The sequence below is a fragment of the Rutidosis leptorrhynchoides genome, chromosome 2, assembly GCF_046630445.1.
Source record: "Rutidosis leptorrhynchoides isolate AG116_Rl617_1_P2 chromosome 2, CSIRO_AGI_Rlap_v1, whole genome shotgun sequence".
NCBI lineage: Eukaryota > Viridiplantae > Streptophyta > Magnoliopsida > Asterales > Asteraceae > Rutidosis > Rutidosis leptorrhynchoides.
The window spans coordinates 100,285,740-100,301,688 of NC_092334.1; the positions used below are offsets into that span (position 1 = coordinate 100,285,740).

Sequence of the window (15,949 nt, forward strand, 5' to 3'; positions counted from 1 at the left end):
CAGATGGCTCACGATGGAAACTAACGTTTGGAAATCTCAAGATTTCACAATAGGATAGGATTATATTGTAAAGTTCACATTTAACACTAAGGGGGAGATTGTTAGGACCCCGAAGTTGTATAGTGTTAATGTGAATTAATCTTAAATGAAGGTTCCTTAGAAGAGGGCTATATAAGGAACCTATGTAGTCCTAATTAGATAGCCATGGTATTGTAACCGAGTTCTAGTAGCTGTGGAATTTAATTTGTACCGATTCTCTCTAGTACCGAGTGTGATGACCCGGGAATTTCTGACCAAATTTAAACTTAATCTTTATATAATTTTGACAAGATAAGCAAAGTCTGTAATGTTGAGTCTCAAAAATTTTGAACTGTTCTATATATCCATGTATTCATTTGACTTCGACCAGTTCCCGACGATTCACGAACAATTAATTGTACATAGATATGTGTGTATGTATATACAAATAATAATTCAAAATATAATTTGAAGTATTATATGTTGTTGCTATTAAGAATTAATAAAATAAAAATAAGATATTAAAATAATTATTATTTAAAATATATCTCTATATATAAATAAAGCATATTAAAAATATATATATTAAATGCTTGTAATACTCGTTTGATGTTCCGATTGATATTAAACAAGTTGAATTCGAACTTATGTAATTTTAAAATAAAAGGTGATCTGAAAATGAGTTATATAAGTTATATGCTTATTAAAAGTATATTTAGGATCTAATTATTTAATTTTAACACTTTTTATATTTTACTCATAATTGAGAGGGACAGTTGATGTAATTTTTATTTAATAAATTTATGATCAAATTTTATATAATAATGACCAAAATGAATAAATATAGTTAATTTAAAAATATGAGATTTTCAGGAATACTTTTTTTTTCGCCACTGATTAACAACGGAGTACGAAATTCAGTCTGTAAAAGGAATAGTAGACGACGGCTAAAAATTCACACGTTTTATATTTAAATTATATTATAATTATTATTATATTATTATTATTAAAATTTTGATTTCTGTTTGATTGAAACGTCTAACGTAAAGTGAGAAGAATCATATTAAGATTGAATTACTGTGCATGATTGATGATTGGTACTGTACGAATCTTTTAACATTGAACATACATTATTAATATATTAGTAGTAAAGTAATATTATCTATCTATCTCTATATCTTCCTTCTTTTTCTTCTGCACGATACCACTGTCTTTTTTTTTTTCTTTTTGATTGTATCATTCCACTCATAAGATATTTTATTTTTATATTTGTATTATTACATTACATATCTATCTATATATATATATATATATATCTATATAATATAAGAGTATCAATATATGAATAAATCACAAAACCTCACCATCATGCTTCCTACATTCTACCATTATACTCAATCATTCTCTCCATCACCTAAATCGCCACTCTACACCATCTCTCTCTTCTACTCTTTTACGAGAAACATCACAGACCACACCACTATTGATTAACCATCACCTTCCACTATTTTCATAACCTTTGTGAACTCACCACTTCAATCACCTTGATATTTTTGTAACCATTTACTAAACCTACATCCACCATCGGGTTCGATTATTATACAAAGTTTAACATAATCATCACTCCATCTTTTCCCTCTCTCTTTATCTATATCTCTCTCGCTGCTACCATTTCTACTTACATTCAAGAATCTAAAACAAGCCACTACATGCTACTATTTTGATTCGGTTATAAGCTCAAAACCTGAACACCTTTATGCTCGCCTACTACTGATTCCTTCGAACACCACACCACCGTGATAACTTTCAACCATCACCACCGTACCATCCTCATGAACCTCATAAACCCATCGACAACTCAACACCACCATTTACATGCTCGAAACCACCACCCTCCGCCACCTTAAACCCACCTAAAAACACCCCAACAACCACACACCTATACTTGCAGCTATTTGTTTTTATCCGATAACCACTACTACATAAACATTTGGGATTTGTTAAACACTCACGATAGAGATTCAATGATATTGTTGTTTTTGGTTTGTTGCTACTGTATTCCTATTCGAAAACCACCTTGAACACTTAATTTTTTTTACTGTCGCTGCTGTTTTGGCCGACACCAACAACCTCGTTGAACCTCTTGTATATTATTGTTGCTACTGTCGCTGCACTTCTCATTCAATCACGAACTGAACACTTCGCCATTAATAACGAGATGACGATATATCATGATGATAAGTATAATACATGAGATAATAATGATATTTTTTTTCTAGGCTACCATTGTTATCTACTTCCTGCTCGTTCCATTTCTATAATTGCCTATTCCTATCGATCACAGTGATGAGATAGAAATTAAAATGAAATGATAATGTTACGATAATTAAAAGTGATGGCACGAAGAAGAAGAAGAAATAAGGAATAGATTAAAGGGTTAAATAAACTGGGTCTGTGATTCATTCAGAAAAAAAAAGGAATCAGAGGAATGGTTTAGGGTGTTGGGGTGTTGAACGTGAGGCCCTGGGTTCGAAACTAGGCCAGGGCATATTTTTATTTTTATCAACAATAGAAGAATTGGGCTGCTACGAATAATTGGGCCACTACCGAACTATTAAGTTTCGAAATAGGTTAGCTAGGGCCGATTTCTGTTACCATTTCTCACTTGGGCCGTGAATTGGTTGGTTGTTTGGACCGAAACCCAATTGGTTAGAATGATGATTGTATATTATGAGAACACAGAAAACAATGGGGTAAATAAATTAAGATACGGGTTATAATAGATAAGTAGTGGTAGAACAGTTGGTCTGAGGTGTGTTATTGAGATAGCGAGAGGTCGCGGGTTCGAGTCTGGGCAGTGGCGTTTTATTTGAGAGCTCATTTCTTTAAAGGTTGTACACTTTTTATTATTATTATTATTATTATTATTATTATTATTATTATTATTATTATTATTTAACTAACAAAATATAAAATTTTTTGATTATCATTATTATTATTATTATTAGTATTAATAGGATTATTAAGATTATAAATTTTATTATTATTTTTATTATTATTCTTATTATCATAAGTATGAGTATTATTCTTAGTAGTATTATTATCATTATAGTTATTAATATAAATATTAGTATCATTATTATTATTTATAAAATCATTATTTTTAGAATTATTATTATTAGTATATGTTGTTATTAAAATTATCATTTTTATTGAAAGTATTATTTTTATTAAAGTTATCATTTTATCATTAATATTAAAAGTATCATTTTTTTTTAACTCTATTATCATTACTATTATTTTATCATTTCTAATACTATTTTAGTATTAATATAATTTTAACAAACAAAAGATATATATACATATATATACAAAAATGTATTAAATACATATAACATAACAAAATTTATATTTTATCTATTTTTTTAAATATATAAAATAAATATATGAAACATATAGGTTACTAATATAAAAATGAAATAACTAATAAATTCTTATATATATAAATTTGTTCGATTACAATTATGTGTGTTAATATATATACATGATATAGGTTCGTGAATCCAAGGACAACCCTGCATTTTTTTTTTCAATATCGTCATATGTATTTTTACTACAAAATACAGTATGGTGAGTTTCATTATTCCCTTTTTATATATATTTTTGGACTGAGAATACATGCAATGTTTTAATAACTATTTTATAATATTTATATGTGTGAGTTTCATTAATCCCTTTTTAAATGCTTTCGCAATATATATTTTGGGACTGAGAATACATGCGCTACTTTTATAACTGTTTTACGAAATAGACACAAGTACTTAAAACTACATTCTATGGCTGGATTATTAAACCGAATATGCCCCTTTTTATTAAGTCTGGTAATCTAAGAATTAGGGAACAGACACTCTAATTGACGCGAACTCTAAAGATAGATCTATCGGGCCCAACAAGCCCCATCCAAAGTACCGGATGCTTTAGTACTTCGAAATTTATATCATGTCCGAAGGAGGATCCCGGAATGATGGGGATATTCTTATATGCATATTGTGAATGTCGGTTACCAGGTGTTCAATCCATATGAATGATATTTTTGTCTCTATGCATGGGACGTATGTTTATGAGAAATGGAAATATGAAATCTTGTGGTCTATTAAAATTATGAAATGATTATTTATGTTAAACTAATGAACTCACCAACCTTTTGGTTGACACTTGAAAGCATGTTTATTCTCAGGTATGAAAGAAATCTTCCGCTGTGCATTTGCTCATATTAGAGATATTACTTGGAGTCATTCATGACATATTTCAAAAGACGTTGCATTCGAGTCGTCGAGTTCATCAAGATTATTATTAAGTCAATTATAGTTGGAGGTATTATGAAATAGTATGCTTGCCGTCAACTTTCAATGTAAAGAAAGTTTGTCTTTTAAAAACGAATGCAATGTTTGTAAAATGTATCATATAGAGGTCATGAACCTCGCGATGTAACCAACTATTGTGAATCGTTTATAATCGATATGGACTTCGTCCAGATGGATTAGGATGAGGCGTTTCAGTTGGTATCAGAGCGGTGGTCTTAGCGAACTGGGTCTTGCATTAGTGTGTCTAACTGATAGTCGTTAGGATGCATTAGTGAGTCTGGACTTCGACCGTGTCTGCATGTCAAAAGTTTTGCTTATCAATTCTAGTCGGAAATCATCTGCTTATCATCCTTAGAAAATTACCTACTTAACGTTCTTAGTCTAGACACATCTTACTACAACGATTGCATGAATAGTGTATAGACAAAATTCATATCTTAGCGTATCTGCTAATTCACATCTTAGCATATCTGTTACTGTAAACTTTGCCTAATATATTTCGTAGATTCCTCCGTAACTTATGAGATTTTAGTATTATATATGCATATGTAAATTATGTATTGCAGGGTACTAATCTACATCCTATAATCTATTCTTATCGAAAAATCCTTCATCTGATTGTACGAGATGGATCCCTCAACCTGTTCGAATTCCGACAACTATTCCGATATGAAGTTTCACCTAAGCTCCGAAAGAAGTGTCCTAGAATGAATCAACCAATTCATTTGATGGGTTTGTAGCCTACTAAATCATTGGAGACGAAAAGAAGGCGATCCTTTCCATCAACCAAATTCATGTTTTGACGAAGAACCTGAAGCATTCACCAGCGAACCAATCCGAAACACTATGTTCGCCCTCATTACCCGAATATATCACCATGATCATATACTATCTCAGATTCTAACCCTTATTCATTCGCTCATTCCGACCGACAATCATCCCAGAGTTATAGAAGAAGTCAACGAGCTTCGCGCTCGAGTAATGGCTTTGGAAAATATGGTGCAAAACCTACCAGCTTCAGCAACAGCACCGACACCAACAGTACCACCAACAACCCAAATTTCAACATCACACGCCTCAACATCTCATTCTGAACCACGAGTATAAACATTGTTCTATGTATCGTTCTACATCATTTATCTTCGTTCTACATAGCGATTATATAATCTCTAAAGTTTTAGAGATTATGTATTCTAATTCTAACGTTTAATCAAATGAGTTTAGTATTATATTGACTCACTAAATCCATGATTACATCTGAAGAAAATATATATATATATATTTTCATAAAGATTGTGATTAAAAATTCTTTTGTACAAACTGTTAATGGTGAAAATATTTTAATGGGTAGGTAATACTCGAGGAATATTTAGATTTCACATTAATAAGTTACATTGTACATTCTTCGAATCTGATTCAACAGTCATTTATTATCCTACTTACATCCACAGACATACGTATCCGTTCACTGCAAAATAACCATTTTCACTCAATTTCATATTGGATTTTGACTTATCAGAATCTAACAAGTGGCATAATGAAGAATACATTGGACAAAATAAAATTTGTTAGAAACAAACAAATTAACGATAAAAAAAAATGTTTAAGAATCCACGCTAACTGTTCCTAGCTAACTGTTTCTAGCTAACTGTTAATTCCGTATTACTTTTTATTTATCGCAATTTAATTATCGCATTTTATTTATCGCAATTTAATTATCGCATTTTATTTATCGCAATTTAATTATCGCAATTTTATTTATCGTCATTTAAATTCTGTTATTTATTTTACGCACTTTAAATATCGGGACACGTATACAAGGTTTTGACATATCATATCGACGCATCTATATATATTATTTGGAATAACCATAGACACTCTATATGCAGTAATGCGGGAGTTAGCTATACAGGGTTGAGGTTGTTTCTCAAATAATATATATACTTTGAGTTGTGATCGAGTCTGAGACATGTACACGGGTCATGATATTCATTAATTAATTCGAATATTATATAATTAAACTATATATGAATTATTGAATTGCTAACTGTGGACTATCAAATGTGGACTACCAACATTGGACAATTAAAATGAATTAAAATATTGACTATAACATATGAAACTAAACAATTCTTCAAGTTTGCCACTTGATTTCATCTCAAACCTCATTTGTATCTTGACGATTACAATCTGCGTTTAAACCTTTCATGATCCTTGAAAACACCTCAATCGAGAGGATGAACCAACCGCACTTCATTTACGGAAGAAAAGATTAATGCATATAGTTATGCACCTGAAAACATTCAGAACTTGAGTAAATGTTTAACACATATCTGTGCTAATTTCTTTGGCGTTGTTATTATCGAAAATAACTTTGCAACTCTTTTTCACAATAGTCAGTTTTGTCACAGCTCCAGCAAGTCAACTTTAACTTTTCGTTCGAAACAACCTTATTATAACCTTGATTTATATGTGTGCTCTTTAATTGTTACCGGGGAACCTTTTATTATATTCTACCATATTACCAGCAGACGTACCAGCAACCTCGTGGCTTCTTGGTTTAAATCTCTCCGATAAATCATTATAGTTATTCATTGAAACTCTATCATATACACATCCACACCTTATAACGAGAATTACTATACCAACCACCGGGAATTAGCAATCAGTATTTTAAAATCTAGCAGCATGTCTACATCAACAGTTATAAGTATACATATAACCTTTATCTCTTAGAATTATAACCTTTCATTCTGAAATTCTGAAAAGCACCCAGTCTGCGAATTAATATTCTGAATTTTGAAAAGATGAATGAAGCAACAAAAACTGTACACGACCTTAACTGTCGAAAGTTTGCTGATAAAGAATGGAGTATTGGAAACACTCAATAGAAAATTTAGTACCGAAAAGCGGATTATGCGAAACTATGAAGGAAGCCGTGGACAAATCACAAAGAATAAGTTTGACTTCAAAGAATCCAAATGATTCTGTTTCTTATGAAATTTTTAGCACATACCTTGCTTCCGAATCTAAACCCTTACGGATAAATCTTCTTCATCATCCATCGATATTAGAAATTCCAAGATATCATCATATCTTTCATTATGAATATATCCTCCATATTTCTGAAGATATTTTCATAACTGTTCTTATCTGAAATCATTAATCTCTTCGTACTATCAGTGTTACATCATATAGAAACTGTTAGTTTCTATATTCTATAAACTTTCGAGCTTAAAAATATGAATGTTATTGAAGTAATGTTGAGAACTGATGCATGAGTTAGTATAATATAATGACACTTGATCAACGTGATTATATTACAGTAAGTCATGCTGAGTTTCTAATGGGACATGATGATTCACAGATCATAACATCATCATGTGCCATGTTACATAACTCTTTCATTCTTTTTAACTTCTGAACATATCAAGAAAGTATATTCTTGATAGTTCTATTCTCAGTAAATCTGGTAATTTGACAAATCAAATCGTGCTATTACGTTCTTCCTTGTTTAGAACATTAAGTTCAATTGAAACTCCATACTTACGAATTCTGGACTGTTACTCGTTTTACTAGAAGTTGAGAGGAGAATAAAAAGGCAAAGAGCTCCGAAACATAAGGGAATATATAAAACTCGACAGCAACGCAGAAATTACAAACCATGGATAATAATACGAATAGCAATATAAAGATACGGTATAATTAAGAATAGTATCACCTCAAGGTAATAGTAGAATTAAACAGATTCTTCTGGTGGAAGATTGGAAAGAAGGATGACAGAGATGCTAATTAGAAAAATATCAAGGATTAGAACAGGATTAAGCATTTTCAAAATCTTTTGGATGTAATGGAGCGGAAGAGCTTAATTTATAATGGAAATATCAGACAGAGTAATCGAGGCAGATCACTATATATATTTATAGAGATTTTCATTCCTTTTTCACCGAAGAATCAAATCATTTAGATTTCAAAGAATTTCTTTAAATCCCTTGAATTCTGGGATTCAACCCTGACTCTGTCAAAAGTTAAGATGAATCTTTACTTTCCTATTTCACTCTTTGGTGATAGTTTCACTCGTACTCTTCGAATAATCGAATTATTTTTATCTATATTACTCAATGATGATAAAACTCAATTTATCAACTCATATTCGTCATGAAAACATTTTTATTGTTAGCCATGACCACCTCACTCAAATTTCGGGACGAAATTTCTTTAACGGGTAGGTACTGTGATGACCCGGGAATTTCCGACCAAATTTAAACTTAATCTTTATATAATTTCGACAAGATAAGCAAAGTCTGTAATGTTGAGTCTCAAAATTTTGAACTGTTCTATATATCCATGTATTCATTTGACTTCGACCAGTTCCCGACGATTCACGAACAATTAATTGTACATAGATATGTGTGTATGTATATACAAATAATAATTCAAAATATAATTTGAAGTATTATATGTTGTTGCTATTAAGAATTAATAAAATAAAAATAAGATATTATAATAATTATTATTTAAAATATATCTCTATATATAAATAAAGTATATTAAAAAAAATATATTAAATGCTTGTAATACTCGTTTGATGTTCCGATTGATATTAAACAAGTTGAATTCGAACTTATGTAATTTTAAAATAAAAGGTGATCTGAAAATGAGTTATATAAGTTATAGGCTTATTAAAAGTATATATTTAGGATCTAATTATTTAATTTTAACACTTTTTATATTTTACTCATAATTGAGAGGGACAGTTGATGTAATTTTTATTTAATAAATTTATGATCAAATTTTATATAATAATGACCAAAATGAATAAATATAGTTAATTTAAAAATATGGGATTTTCAGGAATACTTTTTTTTTTCGCCACTGATTAACAACGGAGTACGAAATTCAGTCTGTAAAAAGAATAGTAGATGACGGCTAAAAATTCACACGTTTTATATTTAAATTATATTATAATTATTATTATATTATTATTATTAAAATTTTGATTTCTGTTTGATTGAAACGTCTAACGTAAAGTGAGAAGAATCATATTAAGATTGAATTACTGTGCATGATTGATGATTGGTACTGTATGAATCTTTTAACATTGAACATACATTATTAATATATTAGTAGTAAAGTAATATTATCTATCTATCTCTATATCTTCCTTCTTTTTCTTCTGCACGATACCACTGTCTTTTTGTTTTTCTTTTTGATTGTATCATTCCACTCATAAGATATTTTATTTTTATATTTGTATTATTACATTACATATCTATCTATATATATATATATATATATATATATATATATATATATATATATATATATATATATAATATAAGAGTATCAATATATGAATAAATCAAAAAACCTCACCATCATGCTTCCTACATTCTACCATTATACTCAATCATTCTCTCCATCACCTAAATCGCCACTCTACACCATCTCTCTCTTCTACTCTTTTGCGAGAACCATCACATACCACACCACTATTGATTAACCATCACCTTCCACTATTTTCATAACCTTTGTGAACTCACCACTTCAATCACCTTGATATTTTTGTAACCATTTACTAAACCTACATCCACCATCGGGTTCGATTATTATACAAAGTTTAACATAATCATCACTCCATCTTTTCCCTCTCTCTTTATCTATATCTCTCTCGCTGCTACCATTTCTACTTACATTCAAGAATCTAAAACAAGCCACTACATGCTACTATTTTGATTCGGTTATAAGCTCAAAACCTGAACACCTTTATGCTTGCCTACTACTGATTCCTTCGAACACCACACCACCGTGATAACTTTCAACCATCACCACCGTACCATCCTCATGAACCTCATAAACCCATCGACAACTCAACACCACCATTTACATGCTCGAAACCACCACCCTCCGCCACCTTAAACCCACCTAAAAACACCCCAACAACCACACACCTATACTTGCAGCTATTTGTTTTTATCCGATAACCACTACTACATAAACATTTGGGATTTGTTAAACACTCACGATAGAGATTCAATGATATTGTTGTTTTTGGTTTGTTGCTACTGTATTCCTAATCGAAAACCACCTTGAACACTTAATTTTTTTTACTGTCGCTGCTGTTTTGGTCGACACCAACAACCTCGTCGAACCTCTTGTATATTATTGTTGCTACTGTCGCTGCACTTCTCATTCAATCACGAACTGAACACTTCGCCATTAATAACGAGATGACGATATATCATGATGATAAGTATAATACATGAGATAACAATGATATTTTTTTTCTACGCTACCATTGTTATCTACTTCCTGCTCGTTCCATTTCTACAATTGCCTATTCCTATCGATCACAGTGATGAGATAGAAATTAAAATGAAATGCTAATGTTACGATAATTAAAAGTGATGGCACGAAGAAGAAGAAGAAGAAATAAGGAATAGATTAAAGGGTTAAATAAACTGGGTCTGTTATTCATTCAGAAAAAAAAAAAGGAATAAGAGGAATGGTTTAGGGTGTTGGGGTGTTGAACATGAGGCCCTGGGTTCGAAACTAGGCCAGGGCATATTTTTATTTTTATCAACAATAGAAGAATTGGGCTGCTACGAATAATTGGGCCACTACCGAACTATTAAGTTTCGAAATAGGTTAGCTAGGGCCGATTTCTGTTACCATTTCTCACTTGGGCCGTGAATTGGTTGGTTATTTGGACCGAAACCCAATTGGTTAGAATGATGATTGTATATTATGAGAACACAGAAAACAATGGGGTAAATAAATTAAGATACGGGTTATAATAGATAAGTAGTGGTAGAACAGTTGGTCTGAGGTGTGTTATTGAGATAGCGAGAGGTCGCGGGTTCGAGTCTGGACAGTGGCGTTTTATTTGAGAGCTCATTTCTTTAAAAGTTGTACACTTTTTATTATTATTATTATTATTATTATTATTATTATTATTATTATTATTATTATTATTTAACTAACAAAATATAAAAAAAAAATTTATTATCATTATTATTATTATTATTATTAATAGGATTATTAAGATTATAAATTTTATTATTATTCTTATTATCATAAGTATGAGTATTATTATTAGTAGTATTATTATCATTATAGTTATTAATATAAATATAAGTATCATTATTATTATTTATAAAATCATTATTTTTAGAATTATTATTATTAGTATACGTTGTTATTAAAATTATCATTTTTATTGAAAGTATTATTTTTATTAAAGTTATCATTTTATCATTAATATTAAAAGTATCATTTTTTTTAACTCTATTATCATTACTATTATTTTATCATTTCTAATACTATTTTAGTATTAATATAATTTTAACAAACAAAAGATATATATACATATATATACAAAAATGTATTAAATACATATAACATAACAAAATTTATATTTTATCTATTTTTTTAAATATATGAAACATATAGGTTACTAATATAAAAATGAAATAACTAATAAATTCTTATATATATAAATTTGTTCGATTACAATTATGTGTGTTAATATATATACATGATATAGGTTCGTGAATCCAAGGACAACCCTGCATTTTTTTTTTCAATATCGTCATATGTATTTTTACTACAAAATACAGTATGGTGAGTTTCATTATTCCCTTTTTATATATATTTTTGGACTGAGAATACATGCAATGTTTTAATAACTATTTTACAATATTTATATGTGTGAGTTTCATTAATCTCTTTTTAAATGCTTTCGCAATATATATTTTGGGACTGAGAATACATGCGCTGCTTTTATAATTGTTTTACGAAATAGACACAAGTACTTAAAACTACATTCTATGGCTGGATTATTAAACCGAATATGCCCCTTTTTATTAAGTCTGGTAATCTAAGAATTAGGGAACAGACACCCTAATTGACGCGAACTCTAAAGATAGATCTATCGGGCCCAACAAGCCCCATCCAAAGTACCGGATGCTTTAGTACTTCAAAATTTATATCATGTCCGAAGGAGGATCCCGGAATGATGGGGATATTCTTATATGCATATTGTGAATGTCGGTTACCAGGTGTTCAATCCATATGAATGATATTTTTGTCTCTATGCATGGGACGTATGTTTATGAGAAATGGAAATATGAAATCTTGTGGTCTATTAAAATTATGAAATGATTATTTATGTTAAACTAATGAGCTCACCAACCTTTTGGTTGACACTTGAAAGCATGTTTATTCTCAGGTATGAAAGAAATCTTCCGCTGTGCATTTGCTCATATTAGAGATGTTACTTGGAGTCATTCATGACATATTTCAAAAGACGTTGCATTCGAGTCGTCGAGTTCATCAAGATTATTATTAAGTCAATTATAGTTGGAGGTATTATGAAATAGTATGATTGCCGTCAACTTTCAATGTAAAGAAAGTTTGTCTTTTAAAAACGAATGCAATGTTTGTAAAATGTATCATATAGAGGTCATGAACCTCGCGATGTAACCAACTATTGTGAATCGTTTATAATCGATATGGACTTCGTCCAGATGGATTAGGACGGGGCGTTTCACCGAGTCTCCTTCTTACATACCGAATCTCATTCTATCTTATCATTTCTCTCAATCTCAACATGATCTGACCTATCATAAGAAATACGCATTTAACGCTACCATTGGTTTGTTTGTTCTCAAGGTATTGCTGCAGTTGCTGCTACTTACCGGCTTACGTTGAGCAATTTACAAGGATGGATAGTTTGGGTTCTAACCAGCCTCGAAAAAAAAATAATCTCAGTCGAAAGAATATTTCAATATTCTTGTATACCATGTGAACCGCCTCTCGTTATAGAATTAAATAGACGTCATGATCAGTAGCCTTTGCAGGGAGAAGTTGATATTCGTCATCTTCAGGTACTTAAATTGTACTCTCATCTTGTTAAGTTAGCATATGACTAAAATAAGATTATTGAATGTAATGGTAACTTTTTGAAGGTTCGGTATGCACCACATTTGCCACTTGTGTTGCGAGGCCTTACGTGCACTTTCAAAGGGGGAATGAAAACTGGTATTGTGGGAAGAACGGGTAGTAGAAAGTCAACTCTGATACAAACACTCTTTCGCCTTGTGGAGCCCGCAGCTGGAGTGATTTTGATCGATGGTATTAGTATATCCACAATCGGTCTTCATGATCTTCGTTCAAGATTGAGCATTATTCCTCAAGATCCAACCATGTTTGAAGGCACCATTCGAAGCAACTTGGATCCCCTTGAAGAGTACTCAGATGATAAAATTTGGGAGGTAGCTGATTTACATAATATTGATTTCAATGCTTTCGAACACCATATATTGATATCGTTTAATGATATTGATTTGTTACTTCAGACTCTCGATAAGTGCCAGCTTGGCGATGAAGTGTGAAGTAAGGAAGGAAAGCTCGATTCACCAGGTATTGTTCATAGTATTTACATCAAGTACTTTTAACTTTTTGTAATATTTGCTTATTATATTTCGTGTAAAAAACGTACATAGTAACCGAAAATGGAGAAAACTGGAGTGTGGGTCAAAGGCAGCTCGTGTGTCTGGGTCGCGTGCTACTTAAGAAAACAAAAGTATTAGTACTCGACGAAGCTACTGCGTCAGTCGATACTGCAACTGACGGAATGATTCAGCAAACGCTCACACAACACTTCAGGGACTCTACTGTGATCATGATCGCTCATCGTATTACATCCGTGCTTGATAGTGGCATGATTTTGGTTCTAGAACAAGGTTAGTTAAGCAACAATGGTGATCCACATTTTTTATTGGGTTAAAGCTTAAATCTTTATAGTAGTTTTTGTTTTGTGTGTAGGTATAATTGATGAATATGATACTCCAATGAAGTTGCTAGAAGATAAATCATCTTCATTTGCAAAGCTCGTTGCTGAATATAGCATGAGATCGAATTCTAGTAGCAACTATAAGCATAATATATGAGGGGTGGTATCAATATCGATATTTTTCCATATAACTTGGAACAAGATTACGGAAGAAATGGACAGTAATTTGTATTTATTATAATTTTAAATAGCTAAAATTTATAGTACTCCGTAATCTTTTAAATTACCACCACGTACACTTCTCTTATACGGATTATAACTAAGGGCATCCCTAATTCATAGAAAGAAAAAGAAAAAAAAGAAAAACTCAACTCGATTAGAGTGGATAGCTCAAATTTGGTAAAGAGTTCGTGGAAATTTTTTACTATTGACACATTTTTAATGATCTTTGAAAGATAGACGATTACGAGATGACTTTGCTAGTCTACGTATAAAAGGAAAAAAAAAAAAAAATACTACACCCTCAAAACAATTTTCTCTTTTATTTAATGATGTAAAAAGTTCTCGTAAGGTTTCTCATTAATCTAAAAACCTTTATTTTTTTATTTAAAGTTAGGACTTTTTTAATTACAATTTTAAAGGTTGTTATTGAAAAATAATTACTATCATTCACTGACTCAATGTACTTTAAGTACATCAGTTATTTTTAAAATCAGTTTTAAGACTGTCATTGAAATATATATAAAGTTAATGTAAAAGTTGTTTGTTATAGAAAAATCCATTTAAAAGGTTTAATCACATCCAAAAGAGTGTTCAATTTTTAGTGTTTAAGAGGAATTTTAAAGTTGAAACTCTAAAATAGTATAATGATGTTAATATTCAGTGTAAGCAAGGCTGCAAAATTCGTTATTCGGGGATTAATCGGTCGGGACTTTAGAAGGATTAATCGGTAATTCGGGGATTAATCGAGAATTAATCGGATTGTACTGTATACATTTAAATATTAAATTTTAAAAATTATATGTGTAAATATATAAAAAAAACCATAAATATAAAAATAAACTTTAATATAATTGTCTAAAATTATTCATTTTGCTCAAAAACTATAAAATTATAGTTTAAATTCATGTTAAAATATTAACTATTTTTAACTTTGACCGACTTTTATTACCAAATTCGATTTTGAACCAACAATTGACGTTGACCATTTAATTAAACGAATTTTCAGAAATCGGAACGGATTGCTCTTAAAAATGATTAATTGGAAATTAATAGGCGAATAATCGGGTTTTTTACAACATTGAGTGTAAGTATTTATGAATAAAATAAAACATTATCGTATTATTACTATATATATATATATATATATATATATATATATATATATATATATATATATATATATATATTGTGAGGATCCATGGAGAACCAAAGGTAGTAGAGAACCCATGGAACTCGTGCAGATTGAATCAATCTCCTGCAGATTGACATTTTTTTTTGCAGATTAACTTTTTTTTTCTGTACAGATTTGACTTTTTTTGTGCAGATTGACTTTTTTTGCAGAATGACTTTTTTCTGTGTAGATTGATATTTTTTTTGTGCAGATTGAGTCAATATGTGTGCAGATTGACTTTTTTGCAGTTTTTTAATTTTTTTTGCAGATTGACTTTTTTTTCTGTGCAGATTAACTTTTTTTTGTGCAGCACGCAGATTGACTTTTTTTGGCTTTTTTTTTGCAGATTGACTTTTTTTCTGTGCAGATTGACTTTTT

General features: G+C 30.3%; 1 pseudogene; it reads left to right on the top strand.

Moving 5' to 3' along the window:
* LOC139888130 (ABC transporter C family member 3-like) overlaps positions 1-14,335 on the top strand; it is a 145,639-nt pseudogene extending 131,304 nt beyond the window's left edge.
* Positions 14,336-15,949: the final 1,614 nt, after the last annotated feature.